The 16,240-nt window shown below is 33.2% G+C and overlaps 1 protein-coding gene across 1 annotated transcript in view; it reads right to left on the bottom strand.

Moving 5' to 3' along the window:
- LOC134842642 (tachykinin-like peptides receptor 86C) overlaps nucleotides 1-16,240 on the bottom strand; it is a 96,061-nt gene that overhangs the window by 42,760 nt on the left and 37,061 nt on the right. The window lies entirely within an intron of this gene.

The following is a 16,240-nucleotide window of genomic DNA, read 5'->3' as shown; positions in this document are numbered from 1 at the left end:
TTAACTATTTCCTCCCTATGGTACCTAGTAAAGAATCTCTCCCCCCCCCATAAAAACACATTTCATTTTGAAGTTCACTTATGCTCAACTGATTTGGTTTTGTATTTCTTAGAAATGTGTTCTTTCGCATTCCTATTGGCTGACGTTATTTCAATTCGCATTCCTATTGGCTGACCTTATTGCAATAGGGGTGGGGGGGAATAGTTAACATGATCCTATATTTATTCCAGCAGCCAATATCAAGTAGTAAATTATAACTTGGATCATACAAAGAACCACTATGACAGAGCAGCCTCATTTCATTTAGGACTGTTTTAGTAGACGGGATTATCTACCGTGAATAAACATTTCTTGTTACGTTTTAAGCATCATACAAAAATTTTTGAAAAAGTGAAATAACTTTGCTAAGAATGATCAAAGGTAAGATTTTTTTCTAACTTGAATTTTAGGAGCTAAAAATCTCGTCAAAGCCCGAACATTTTTTGAAAATCTCTATATTGTATTCACATTAATTGTACAGAGCAAACAAATCACCCTTTGTTTTTCGCGATAGTCTGAACATTATTGGGTACGCCAAGTAAACTTCAAATTTTTTGTTAAAAGTTTTCAATCTACTTAACAGGAGCTACATTTCACTGCACGTGGTGCACCAGGGACCCTCATATCCGGATTTTTCAATGAAATTATTCCTGGGTAACCAAAAACACTCCCGCAGATAGCCATAAAAAATTTTCAGAAACTTTGATTTTTTAATTACCAGATAACCAAAAAATGACATAGGACAGAGCCAAAAAAAATGGTTGTTAAGGTTATACGTTTTTTTTATCATGCTGTATATCACTATAACTATATTATAAATTACATGCATACGACTTAAGTAAAAAACTTCCAAAATCAACAAAAATACACACATGTGAATGAAGGGTTTAGCGCAATGACGAAAAGTTCCGCGTCGTAAAAATAATTTCACAAAAGCTAGCTTTGCCGTGAAAATTTTGTTTAAAAAATTCTTCCATTGTCCGCGTGGTTTCAAAGTAAGAACTGCTGTTCGGATGATGGTTTTACCCAATCTGTTGGAGTTTTTACAGACTCAATGTCTGGTGGAATTGGGGGCAAAATCAGTCTGAAAGCGTAAGAAAGAGACAATTGCAACAACTTGCATGGAATTAAAAAGTCACAGTTTTACATTTTCAGACATGTTTTTTTGTTTAAAAGTTTATAAGTTTGCGTTAATTTTTTTTCATTTTACGCAATATCTTTTTTTGAACTGCTTTTTGTGTTTCTCAAGGCTACAATTTGGATAAAGTATGAATGATCCGTGTTATATCTTAATTTGACTAAATGGGTTTTCTAAAATTTTTGGATCAAATAAACAAGTTCCTTTATGAATTAATTTTTTTTTTCAGAAAAAAAGTTTTCTTGGGGTAATCTTGATTGAAGGTGTGACAAAAAACAAAATAAAATCGTTTTTTAAACAAAACTATAGCTAGTCTTTGGAAGTTTTGTTGTTCCGACCATTAAATTGGGAAGAAATTTTGTATTCGGGTGTGTTTTAGTTTTTTTTCCACGATGAGTCAGAGATCACACTTATTTATTATAGAAAGTTGAATTTTATATCATATCAAAGCCAAATTAGTCACAATTCGAGTGAAATTGTGAGAAAAAAAATGATCGAAATTTTGACCCAGTGGCGGGAAAAACTGGAATGAAACTTTTGGGTTAAAGTCAAGTATCGAGCGTATAATGCAATCCAGTAAGGTTCGTTTTATAAAATTAGCCAGGAAGAAACGAAAATCATAAACCAAATCAGCGCTTTCTAGAAAAAAATCTAAACAATTTTAGAAAATTGTGCAGAGAATTCTACATACAGTGCAGAGAATTAAGCAGAGTTTTTTATTCAATTTTTCGAAGACATCTGTTGTCGTCTATGCTAATTTTATAAACATTCCAAGCGTTTGTATAATTTTTTCATTAGACCATTCTCTCATCCCAAAAACAACTACATAAATTTTTTTTTAAACTTTATGTCATGGTGATCGGAAAATTTTGCGCCACTTTAAGCGCAAGCAGCTATCCTTAGTTTTTTATTGCTTTCCACATAAATTTAGTCCCAAAAAAAGGCTCCGATGTATAATATTGGAGCTTTTTTAACATCGGAAAAAAAGTCGCATTGTCGCGAGGAATCAATTTAATAAATTTGAGTTTTAATCCCTTTTCAAACAACTAAAGGGGGCGAGTAGGTCTTATAAGACCTATGCGCTCAAATTTAGAGTGAATTTAGATTGAACGCTGTCATTCATTACTCGGAAAACTTAGTTTCACTCCAAAAAACTATTTTAAGACGCTTCAATTAGCGCTTTTTTTTGAATAAACTTTGTTTTGAAAAACAAAAAAACATATCCGCCAAAAAAACTTATTGTTTCAAGAATTTTTGTTCATATAAATTTTTCTTGAAATTATTTTTTATGATTTCATATGTTCATTTTTTCAAAGAAAACGTAGTCATTTACCTTTGACGTTTTGTTTGTGTTTGTATAGTTCTCTCTTCTTACCACGTCGAAAAACGGCACTTAATTGTTATTTAAAAAGAAAAAAATTCTTTTTTCAATTTGAGAAAATTTTTCCTTTCGTGGGATTTTATGAACAGAGCCGGAGCCTTCTGTGCTACATGTAGAACAACCGGCTATCACTGTAGTTTTTGAGAATATTGCCCAGAATTTTTGGAATTTTTGCTGAGGAGTTTGATTTTTAAATGGAAGTTGTATAGTGGGGCTCAAACCTGGGATTTGGAAAAATGAAAAGGAAAAGGAAAAGGAAAAAGAACCTTTTTAGTATTCTTCATTGATAGATGAGATCAAAAACTTCACTCATAGAAAATTGCAGTGGGGAAAAAAATAACCCTCCTGTTTTTCTTTATTTACAGGAGCCTCTCCATCAATTTATTACCACCAATTTTACTTCCTTCATTAACCACTACTTCTCCTCCAATTTTATTTTAATTGGATGTGGGGAAAAACAAGAAGGATAAGTGGGGAGGAGATGGGGGTAAGTATAGTAGTGTTCCGTTTGAGTGTTACAAACGAGAAAAAAGTGTAAGAGAAATTGTTTTGCTAAAAAAAGTAAAAACTAGTAGATTTAGAAACCGAGTAGGCTATGAAAAAGGCTAAAACAGCTGCAGTATCCGCTGATAACTTGGAAGAACATCATAATGGTTATCTTCAAGTATAATGCATATATTCTAGATAATCTTTATATTTATCCAATATAACTTATGGTTTCGATTTTCGAAGAAAACGGAATATTTACTCTTAGGGTGGTTATTGTTCAGACTTTCGTAAGGAAGTAACGGAAAACTTGTGCTAGGGGTGGTTTTTTAATTCTTCAGACAATTTTTGACTTTTGAACTAGCTATTTTTGAGGGAGTTTTATTGAATCATTCAAAAGGTATTTTTGTCTTGAGCTTAAATTTGAAAAGATAATTCCTCTGTGACCATTTTTCATAAAGTTATAGGGCTTTAAAGATCGCCGTTTTAGCCAATTTGGGACTATTAGCGCACAATATACGTTGCGTTATCAACGCGTAAGTGGAGATTCAATCTGTCTTAGAAATCAATCCAAATTAGTTGAAGGAAGCTTATTTACCATAAATGATTTGCTTCTAGGAGCAGAATCTATCACTGTTACTTTATATGGCGTGTGGGGGAAAATTTCATGAAAACTCTCAAATTACAAAAGAAATCATTTGATTTTATTACATTTAATTGTTATTACTGCTCCATAGACCTTAAAAGGAAGTCGGAACACTCACGGCTTCGCCCTGATACGAGCAGTCTTGCTTATACTTGCTTATGCTTATTTTCGGCGATCAAAAGATAGTTTTAAGCAATCAATTTTCTTACCCCATTGAAGATATCGACACTCAAATCAAATTTTTTAAGGTTTTTTACCTTCAATCCTTTTTTGCAAAGTTCAGAGAGTTTGAAAATTGCCAATTTGCCCATGCTCTGGACTAAGTCATGCGTGCTTTGAAGATTTTATTATTAATGCTGAAAGCGTAGCGCAAACTATTCATGCGTGACGAATTATCCCGCACTACCAAATCGTTCCAAATTGAACTGAGGAGCTAGGCCCTGATATATGGGGAGGAACTTTATGATTTGGTCGACCATATTGGTTTTCCGAGCTCTCTCAAAGCACTAAAATGACTCTGTTTCAGCCAAATTTACTGCAACGCAGGCAAAATTTTGAAAAAAAAACAGGCCAAAAAAGGGTCCGCCGTCACTAAAAATGGATGTCTCAAAATAGTACAACGGGGATCCTTTGGGTCGGCAAGAGTTTGAATCCCTGAGAGAAGGGCGTCCGCCCCCTCCCACCTTAAATCCGCACTGTATACGAGCAGTCTTGTAGTCGGTATTAATGTTTTGAAAATAATGGATTTCATTGAATTACAACCGATTGCGATGTCCCAATTTTATCCCTGGATACTCAGAACGAGCACTCCTTTACGGCCTACTATTGAACTACCACTCCTCTAAGCACTTATATATAAGACAGCATTTATATTGGATTCCAAACAAAGCGTTAATTGTTCAATAAAGTTCAGTTCTTTTTATTAAAAATATCAGCTGTTGCAAGTTAGAGGTCATAGTTTTTGACACGGAAGTACAAGCAGTACGGAAGTACAAAGTACCAAAATAAGATGTTTTTCAACAGTGCAGAAAACAATTTTGGATGCTTTTTTGTTCATACCAATTCACAACTAGTATAACTCAAATTTGCGGAAGTTAAAAAAATTCCAATTTTAATTGATGTCGCATTTTGAGCAGATGAAATTTCTCCATGCGCCTTGTGATAAGTTTTTACTTAATTCACAATTAACTCAGCAATTGTCAATTTTGTTCTCCGGTTTTTCTCTTAAACAAATAAATATTCACGCGAATTGCCAACGTTTCACAAAGTGAAATTAAAAATTTCAAACATAACATTTTTTGATAGCATTGAACAAATTTTCAGTCTTGATACTGATATACTTCGGCATTGTTGAACGCCACCGTTTTGACTTTTTTCAATTTTTCTGAATTTTGCGGAGATACCTTCTTAAGAATCTCCACTTTTCTTAATTTGATTTCATGTTGTTCCCATGTAGAAAAAAACTCAATGCCGTCATTCCGTATTGAAGCAATTGGTATGGAAAAAACAACAGAAAAGAACATGTTATTAAAACAGTAACAAATTTTCTTCTCCTGATCTGAAGTAAATTTAATTGAGTTAAGAATCAGGAGTGGTTTATGCATGATTACATTTGAGGAAAAGCCAATTTTTGTTTTAGAATTGATTTGACTTCACTACAGGATACTTAGAAATTTGACGTCAGGAAGGATGATGAGAGGTGGTAGGTTCAGCTCCTGTTTTTGCTGATTTTGGGAAATTGAAATTCAAAACAGTTTTTAGGTCAAAGGCTTCAAAAAACGGTATTTTGCCTGTTTCCCGTCACCCAGATGGTGAAATAGTAATCTCCTTTTGCACGGGAATTCAAGAACAACGACAATGACATGAAGACCCAATTGAAAAACAATTGATCAGACTAGCTGCGCCACGTGAGTTTCCTAAACAAAGCAGCCTTAGACCAAAACGAAACCCAACTTGATTAAAGCTGGCATCATCATTGTCCACAGGGAAGAGCGTGTTTAATCACTGTGATGACATTGTTTCCATAATGGAATAGCAGTTGTCCCGTCCCCGGTCTCTTTATTGGCTTATAATAAAAAGGAATAGTGAAGGCCTCGAATAAATCCGACTTATTGTTTGTTAAAAAAGCGTCCAAAAATAATATATATTAAAACCAGGGTTAAAACTAGTGTTATAGCTTTGATTGGCACATGAATTATGGCACTAAATTGAGGTTTCAGCAGAGTACGGTTGATTGTTGTTTAAAAATTGCAAAACAATTGAGTGAGTACTTAGGTTTAAAAAAAAATTGGAGAAAAAGGAGTGGTTAAAGTACGACCGTTTCCGAAAGCCGCTACCAAAAATTAGCCTTAAAAGGTCAGAGTAATCAGAGTAGAGTTTTCTTCAGTCTGGCTTAATATATGTGTAAGTATTGAGATTGAATTAGAAAATTGATTATGGATTATAAAACCTGAATAACATTGTAAAATTGCTCCATTTGCCACAATGCAATCATATTTTTCAATTTTTTTGACGAAACTTTTTTTAGAAGAAGACATCGATAGTTTTCAGAAATTATTAATTATTTCTTAGACATCAATTTACGGACAAGTTTTTAAATACAACCAAAATACGTTTGTGAAAACAAATGGGGTGCGTTTTTGGAGCTTTGAAGTAATTTTGTGAGTATTTCTTTTTTTCCAAATCATAATAATCAAATCATAGAATATCTGCATATTTGTTTGTTCTAGTCTGCATGACTATGTTTTTAGAACGGAAGCGTCTGCTCAGATTTTTATACAAGACCTCATAAAAAGAAAAAAAATATTAATTTCTTTGCATGAAATTGTGAGTAAAAGCTTTCAAAAAATGAAATTCAACATTATATTAAAAACTTTCTCACAAAAATTGCTAAAAGTATATCAACACAGGGCGGATCTAGGACTTTCTCGAGGGGAGGGGCGAATTTTTACGACCTTTTTTTTTAAGTCGACCAAATTGATTTTGCCGTTTTTGAGAACTTTTTGGAAAATTTTTACAAAAAAATTCGCGTTTTTTTGGCTCGCGCTCCCCCTCAAAGTTAGTATATATTGGCGCCAAAGGCGCATTTAGAAAAATTTTAGGGTCGGTCGGCCAAAAATGGTTTTTTTAAAAATTACCATCCACCCCCCCCCCCTAAATCCGCCCCCGTATCAACACATATCTTTTTGTCAAAATTTAACAGCAGTTATATCGCAAAAACAGATCGCAAGGCAATGAATTCACTTAAATTTTTCTCTCAGCATTTCTTCAGCTGATCAAGCTAGTTCAGCGACACAAAAAAAAGCGGAAAAACTGATTTTACAAACTATTATATTGGATTTCCCTACTCCGCTTAATTTACTTTGAAAAGTTTATCAGATATAATGAATATAAAGAATTTTGTGTTTAAGACAGTCTGGAAACCAAGTTCGAAAAATCTTCAAAGTTTGTTGCGGATTTTTATTCTGATTCATTGATTATAAAAACAAAAAGACTGCTCGTATCAGGGCGAAGCCCTGAATGTTCCGACTCCTTTTGAAGGTTTATGGAGCAGCAGTAATAACATAAAAACATTATATGAAATAAAATAAAATGAAAAATTTTTTTCTAAAATTTGAAATTTTTTATGAAAATCATCCCCCCACACGCCATATAAAGTACAAAAAGATAGTTTTCGTTCCTTGTAACACATCAATTATGGCAAATAAGCTTCGTTCAACCAATTTGGAACGATTTATAAGACGGATTAAATCTCCGCTTACGCGTTAATAGAGCGAATTATATCGCGCGTTAATTGTCCCAAATTGATCAAAATGGCCAAAATGGCAATATTTAAACCCTTTTACGAAAATGATCACAGGTGAAATATCTTTTCAAATTTAAGCTCAGGACAACAATACCTTTTGAATGATTTAAAAAATTTCCGTCAAAAATGGCTAGTTAAAAAGTCGAAATTTGTCTGAAGAAAAAAAAAACCCCACCCCGAGCACAAATATTCCGTTACTTTCGTATCGAAAGTCGGAACAATAATTTCCAGCGATGATTTTTTAATGAATCATCACTGAATAGATATTTGTAGGTGTAGAGTAGCTTTTTCTAGCTATTCATGGCAATCAAACATTAGCATTAGTCTGTGGAACAATACTGAATGAATGATGAAATGCTCAATTAAATCATGGTTATTAATGATTTTGTATTGATTCAGCCAGGGGCGGATCTAAGATTTTTTCGAGGGGAGAGGGGGCTTGAATTTTTTTTAAAAAGGTCAAAAAATCGTTACTGGGCACTTTACGCGCTCGCCCTCAAAACTAGTATATATTGGCGCTGAAGGCGCCGTTTGAAAAATTTTCCTCCGACAATGGTTTTCTTAAAAAGTATTATAGGGGTACCTTTTGGGTCCGTAGGAGGTTGAGTCCCTGAAGGGGGGAAGGGGGCGTCTGCCCCCTCCCCTCTAAACATGACCCTGGATTTAGCGTCGATTATCGATTGCCAAAGTTTTGCCCAGGCACGTATCTATTCGCACTTCACATCAAGGAGGAGCTGCAATGTAGGTTTTCTTCTTCAATTCCGCTGTTGAAACTAATTTTCAAATTGACGCTTGTTTTTTTGGATCTCTTTAACTATATCCCCTATCGGGTACCTAGTAGCGAACATCGCCCACTATAAAGAATTAAATCAACGGTTAAGGATATCAAAATTTTATATCTATTAACGAATACCTCCCCGTTTGCAAAAGTGGGGATATAACTTAAGAGATCCATTTTTTGGTGTATATTAGTTTATTTTTTCACCATTGAAAAAACTCCAGCTATTTCCAGCAGTTTCCAGCAATCACCAGCAAATTGAACGTGATAGAAAAACAATAAATTAAACGCGTATGTATTTCAAATCCTTCGAAGAAGTCATTTTTCCCATGCTTCCATTTTCTCAATAAATGACGCTTGTATGAGATTAGCGTGGTTGTTTCTCCATGCAAAAAAAAAATAACCTTGAACTTTACGAGTGATCCATTGAACTTTACTTATGTAATCAATATGCGACCTATTTGGAAACTATGCGGGTTTGAAAGTTTCAATTTTTGCCAACAAGCGATAAGAAGTGCTCGCTGAATTTCCATTTTTTTCTAGAGTAAATTGAGGAATCTAATTGATTCAGATATAATTTAAGCGGATTATAAAGATCATATAAAAAAGGTATCAGACCTGTCTGATAAAAAACCTTAGAAAATATTGGAGTGAAGCTATCACAAGGCCTTTAAATTGAAAAAAAAAAGTCAAATGAAAATTGAATAGGAATAAGCGGTCACTGTGAATCGATTTAGAATTGCTTTAGTTTGATACAGAATGTAGCTTCAAATCAGTTTAAATCAAAAATTTTTCCCAATTTTATGTAACAACAAATTTTTTTGATTCACATTGAATTGATTTCAATCCAATTGTTTGTATAGTCATTTTATATTGATTATCTACAGACTCTCTCAATTATCAATTGATAGAAAAAAATCGAAACAAAGTCTTAACTTATACTTTTCAATTTTTTTTGTAATGATGTTTGAAATGAAACGAAACTATGAGTAAAGCTATAATGTTATTTTGTACCAAACTGAATCAATATAGTGAGTTTCAAATTATATGCGATTTGCTTAACAGAGATGCGCCTCAAACCGTGCGTGTTGATCATGGAAGAACATTTGAGGATTTTTTGTTTATTTTTACTTTTCTTCACCCCAAGAAACTTAAAAATGCGAAGTGTCAAATCGGTTATCTTAAGTTCTTCTCAAAAACTCTTGCTCTCTGTAGCTCTGATGGAAATTTTTTGAGTACAAAATTTTGCATAAGCTTCAAAACAAAAAATATACAGCTGGGTTAAATCAATTTGTTGAATTTTTGATGAATGTCACTACTTTGCGAAATTTCATTTCTATCGACCTAAGTAAATATTTAGTAAGTATTTGTTTAAGCTCTTTTTATATTGATTTAGGTGCCTAAAAGTGTTGCTATTAGTTTATTTTTTCATGTGCATTACTTGTATAAAAATCAAAGTTTTCAATCTCAAGTTTAATGCGCGGGTCTTTTTATCTAAATTTGTAATACGAAATTCAGATTTAACACACTTCAGTGAAAATTGTTGCATTTGTGTACAGGAATACTTGAATCCTTTTTTGTTATGACTAGTGGGTTTCGACTGGTACTTGTGTTCCATAAAAATGAAAAATGAATTACAATTGAAAAACAACTGAAAATATTGAAGACCTGAGGTCGAAGTTGTTTAAGAAATTCAACTCATTTTGCCTTCAGAATTTTATTGGGGATCGTAAAATGTCTTTGAGATTTTTAGCGCGTGACGTACTTCACTCCTTTTTGCCTAAGCTGGCTAGTACGTTTGATGAGAGAATGCCAACTGTGGAACAACACATATTTTTCATGTATATAAATCTTTTTGGTCAAGAAGAAGTTCACTAGTGATAAAAAAAACTTTTTCAAAAGATTATTAAAATTTGCAAAAATGATTTCGGTCTACAAATACGCTAATCAAACAACTCCTTCAAATTTTTCACCAAAAATCTTACTTCCAGAGAAAATTAGGCACCTGGAAATGCTAATATACAACGGCAATTATCAAGTGAACAAACCAACAGAGCGACTCTTTACAACAATACGATACATAATGAGTGTACAAAAATCAAATGGGTCAGTAGTTTTTAGGCTATGAAGAATGTTACGCGACATCTTAAATTGACATCATAAATGTATTGAAAATGTTTTGATTTATCAAAAACACTTTGTTTTGATACTGTTTTATTATCGCTTTTAGGCCAAACGTTCTCATAAATGAACTCTTAGTAGACAAAAATTTCAGTTCTAATTTTTTTTTGAATTCCCGCTCCGAATCACCTCTGGACGAGCTTCTAGGTCCAATAAGGCTCTCCCTGGCAATAAAATTGTTGGCGGGGTTTTAGTTGTAGCCGCATCCAAGTTTAGGCGCAAGTAATCGATTATAACGGATTATTATGATGATTTTTTGACAATTATAATTACCAAAATTAGATGTTTAAAGGATTAATAATTGATTATAATCGTGATATTTTCCAAGAAATTATAATCTCTTATAATCGATTATAAGTGATTATAGTTCTTACAAAAATCCCTTAAGATCAATTATAATCGATTATAATCAAATAGTAGACAATGACAAATTTCGCTCTTATTTTGTCATTTCAAAATTATATTTGAATTATATTTTATGGGTTATTATTTTTGTGTCAATAAGAATATCTCTAAAAGACAGATCTCTTGAACACTTTGGTTCATCTGAACACAAAGTTTTACCACGAAACAAAAGTTTCATAGAGATCCTTTCATATGAGTGGAAAAGTTCCCGCGGTAGATGAAAAATAAATCTTCCAAAAAATCATGAAATTAAGTAAGTTTGCTGATGTTTTGGTGGTTAAAAAAGTTTGAAATATGCATCACAAAACAACTCCATTGGGGAAGAAATTAAAAAAACCTAAAAATTGAATTAAATGGAAACCTTTTAAAATAATTTTCTCATTTTTCATCGGAACCAACGTCTAAAAAAAGCATAAAATATAAGCAATATAGATGCAACTTCGAAGACAAAATGGACAAACAAAAGGGATTTTAATCAATTATAATCGATTATAAAAGATTTTTGTGCAAAACTAATGAACTGGAATTTTGACTAAAAGTAATGGATTCTAATCAATTATAATCAATTATAATTGTATCGAAAAACAGACGAACAAATTATCAATTATAATCGATTATAATGGATCATAATTAAATATAATTTGATTTTAAAAAGAGAGATTATAATCGATTATTAATTGATTAAAATCGGTTGTTTCTCAATTTTAGTAAGACTGGTACTAAAATCGTAATATAATCGATTATTAACGCTAGAAACTGGATGCGGGTATTTAATTAGCTATCCAAAATGGAACTGCCCGAAAGCATAGCTGATTATTTTGATAAGTGCATTGATATGAGCGCTCTCATTTTGATTTGTTCGCAGCTTACTCAAAAGCATCAATCTTTGTTTTTTTTTTGAAAAATTTCTAAGAATCTTGTCTATTTTATGAAAATATTGGCTATCTTGGCAGATTCTGGGCAAAGAATCCGTGAAAATCTTCAAGGATCTTAGCAAATTTGCAAGGACTTAGCAAGTTTTCCAAGATGACTGGACCTGAGTATAGCATGAGCGTTCTCTCATAACCTCAATCAACAAAATATCTCGGCTAGAAGCTCGGATAAACACTGTGATTACAAGACACGAAAGTAGTTATTAAAAACAAAGCGGCTCAAGTATAGCAGCAATAGTTTTTGGAGTTGGAGTTGTTTGTTTTTAAAACAGCATCTTTTTTCTTGAATCCTGTCAAGATGTTACATTTTTCGATTTTATGTCAAATCACACTCTTTTGATGTACTTTTTTTCCTAATCAGTTGCGATGAAATATTCCTCAGATACTTTTTATGATTTTCTTCGTCTCCTTGTTCTAAACCTATTCCAACATTAGCTCTTTGAACTACCGTACATTCTAGATATTTTCAATGAATTTCAAATGCTTCAATCGAAAACTATTTGCCAGCTCAACCTATTTTCAAAGTAAAAGTTTGAAATGAAATCTTTGGAGCCACTATTTCACACATCGAATTTTGAAAACGAAAAAAAGAATGAGACGTCTCGAATTTTGAAAATGTCTCGGGGCTGATAGACGAAAAAAGTGTTTTTTTTTTAGTTTAAAAAGGAGGCTAAATGAAAATATGTCTGAAAATGATCTTGATTTTTATGACACGAACAGGGTTTGTAAAAATGTATCTAAGATAAACCAAGTAAATGTCAGTTTTCAAAGCTGTCTTCTTCAAAAAAAATTCACGGTAAAGCTAACGTTAATTTATCCATTTGATTTTTGGGACCGAAACGCAAAACTCTACTAAACGTTGGCGCTAGCATAATCGTTGAATCCAGCCGTCACAAAAACCAATTTCTTCTTTTGAAATGAAAGAACAAACAAAAAAATGATTAATGACTCTAAAAAACAACATTGCTCCACCACACGATGTGTGAAGCCTCATTTAAGACCTGTTATTTTTCCAAGAACATGATTTTTTCCCGCCAACTTTGATCTGATCACTGAGCGTAATTTTAAAGAGATAAATTTTTGCTGCTGCTACCACATTTGTGTTATGTTGATAAGTTGGCTTCAAAAATTCCCCTTTCTGTCATAAAAATTTAGTTTGAGCACGTCTGATAAAATTTTGAACTGGTACTTAAAGCAAGATTGCTTTTAGATGAGACATTTCTTATCCCTTTTCTTCACATTTTCATTCCCACATGAATTATGCTGGCACTGATTGAGTCATTTAAACGCACTGGAGCGTTCAACCTCGAAAATTGATTGTTCACGACAAAGAGAGTCACTGAATTTGAACAATCGAACCGTCTAGAGAAAATCGTAAAAAAAGATGCTTTGGCTATTTTTAAAAACCATTACAGTTGAAGAATTTTTCAGGTCCTTGAAAATTTCAAAACAACTGATGTCTATTTCTGGCGTCACACATTTTCTTGTGGAAATTTTCTTCTTTTTGAAAAACCTTTCCTTCCCGTTCAAACTCTCCATTTCGATATTTCAAGTTCTGCTGAAAACTTAAAATAATCATCTACAATGCTAAAATCGTCAGCAACAGCGGGATTTTTTTCTCTCTCGAAAAAAAAACAAATTTCAGAACAAAGTGGTTGATTAATACGGAAAAAACCAGTTCACAAAATTATCTGTATAAATTTGCCGCCTTGCGAAAACTATTAAGATTTTGCTTAAAAAGGTAGGGGGCAAAATTTCTCGCTTTCAACTTTGTGCAGTTGAATGAGCTGAAGGGAATGAAATGAGATGGTGCCTTGCAGGGGCGGATCAAAAATTTTCTCGAGGTAGGGGCTGATTTTCAAACAAGTTTCGAAAATATTGGCGACCTTTTTTTTAGGTCCATCAGTTTGATTTTCTGAGCTCTACCAAATCACTATAAAGGCCCTATTGTGTTTAAAGTTTTCTGCTCCGCAGGCGAAACTTTAAAAAAGGCCAAAAAAGCGTTTTTAGGCATTTTTTGGAAAATGTTGACCAAAAAATCGCACTTTTTCGGCGAGCACTTCCCTATCAAATGTAGAATATTTTAACGCCGAAGAAATTTTTAGGGTCAGTCAGCCAAAAATGTATATCTCAAAATAGTACAAAGGGGGACTCTTTGGTTCGGCAGGGGGTCGAAACCTCGAAAAGAGAAAGCGTCCGCAACCCCCGCCCCCGCCCCCCGCTTTGGTGGTACCTTGCAAAGAGACTGCAGTTGTCGACGAAGCAGGAGAAAGAGCAGAAGCCCTCCCCGTAAGCCCAGTGCTGGAATAACACCATCTGGAAGCGGAAGGGGGTGGAGAAACAGCCAGTGACCAGGTCGGCCAGTGCTAGATTCACCAGAAGAATGCCTACGAACAACACAAACACATTAACATTATTACAATTAAGTTACTTAAATATAATCATGTTCCAACATAATTTTTATTGAAAGCTATATAAAATATGTATAATCGCGTTAACACTTCAATTCAAGTCATTGTAGCTGAAGCTTACATCGGGTTCAAATGGTTGGTTAATGCATTGACCAAGAAGGCCGTCGACCGACATTTCCGCTTTCTCAAGTGTTAAATGTTGACCGCACTTCATACGTGGATGAACAGAGTCGATGTAATATTTAACTAGTTTTTTGTTGCGATTAAGGAAAAATTTACATCAGAACTACTGATAAATGATAAGAATAATAATTTCAACTTTCCTTGATTCGAAAACCAAAAAAAAATTATTAATTTTTTTTTATAGAACTTATTAACAAAATCATTAGCAGACCCGAAAACAAATAGCCGGTTGGTGTAAAGTTACCAAAAAAATCCTATCGCAACGGTTTTTCTAAGAATCAAAAATTAAAAAAAAAATTGAAAAAAGTAAAAAAAAGTTAAGCCATTCCGTTAAACTTTTTTTTAACTTGAGAGGGAGAACCTGCTTGCTCAAGATTCAATTGTTAATGTATTACAAAACTTCTATCAACTTAAAATGAGAAAAAATACAAATTTTGAAACTGTGTTTTGAGTTCGCCTAACGTTTGAAGCTTGTAGGATTCTGGAACCCGGAAAGAAGCCTGTAAATATGTTCCACAAGCAAATACTTGAGCGGAAAGTTTGTCGGAACGTAAGTTGATTCCGTATACTATTTGCGGAATCCGCTCACAATTTTCGGATTACGCTTATAAACTGCAGTTTCCGCGACAGCGCATTCTACTGCATTTGAAAGCTTATTCATATGGATTCCACAAATTATTCTGGATTCCGAATATATTGTTCCAGATTCCGCAAAGTTTACTGCCATCGGAGTGACTTATAGAGATACAAAACTTTATCCAGTTTCTGTAGGTTCCACAGAGAGCAAAATACATGATTTTCAGCCTGTTGTGCAATCCGTATATAATTCTCAAAATACAACATTTGGCCACTAAAGTCAATCAAAATTAAAAGGACTTAAGTAAAACAAGAATGCTCGTACCAGGGCGAAACCCTGAATGTTCCGACTGCCTTTTATGGTTTATGGAGCAGTAGCAACATAAAAAATTAAATGTAATAAAATAGAATGAAAAATTTTTTTCTAAAATTTGATTTTTTTTTTAAATATCATTACGCTCCCTGTATTAAATAGATTTCGCTCCCTGTATTAAACCAATTATCGCAAATCAGCTTCTTTCAACCAATTTAGAACAATTTCTAAGACGGATTAAATCTCCGCTTACGCATTAATAGCGCGAAATATATCGCGCGTTAATTGTCTCAAATTGCCCAAATTGGCAATCTTTAAAACCCATAACTTTACAAAAAAATCACAGGTAAAATATCTTTTCAAATTTAAGCATAAGACAACAATTCCTTTTGAATGATATAAAAAAAATCCGTCAAAAATGGCTAGTTAAAAATTCGAAATTTGTCTGAAGAAAAAAAAACCCACCCCGAGCACAAATATTCCGTTATTTTCGTATCGAAGGTCAGAACAATAAAAAAATCCCTCGATCTCAGATCAACTTCATCTGCTAATTTTCAATACCTTGAAAAATAATTCAAAACAAAATCCAAAAATTCATTAAAATAAAAAAGTTTTGTACAAAAAAATGGGGAACATTTTTTATCCAAAACTTTTTTAATGATTGTTGTCAGCATTACATAATATCAGCAGTTCAGACCTTTCATGCGTCATCATTATTGCCCAGCTGATCGTCCGTGTTATTTGGAATAGACCTGTAAGTGGGATCTGCAGGTAGTTTCTAATATAAATGAAAAGCATCAAATGAAAACAAGCTGTTTTTCAATTACTCACTTCATCTTTGTTTCATAGTTTCGAAAACTAATTGAAACAAGTTTCTTAAGATGAGCACTGATTCAAAAAAACGTGAGAATGAATAAAACATTAAAAACAAGAAAGAAAAGTTTTGATATTAGATTTTTTCTTGCA

Source organism: Symsagittifera roscoffensis, chromosome 3 (genome assembly GCF_963678635.1).
Source record: "Symsagittifera roscoffensis chromosome 3, txSymRosc1.1, whole genome shotgun sequence".
In the NCBI taxonomy this organism is placed as follows: Eukaryota; Metazoa; Xenacoelomorpha; order Acoela; family Convolutidae; genus Symsagittifera; species Symsagittifera roscoffensis.
This window is presented reverse-complemented; position numbering and strand designations above follow the sequence as displayed.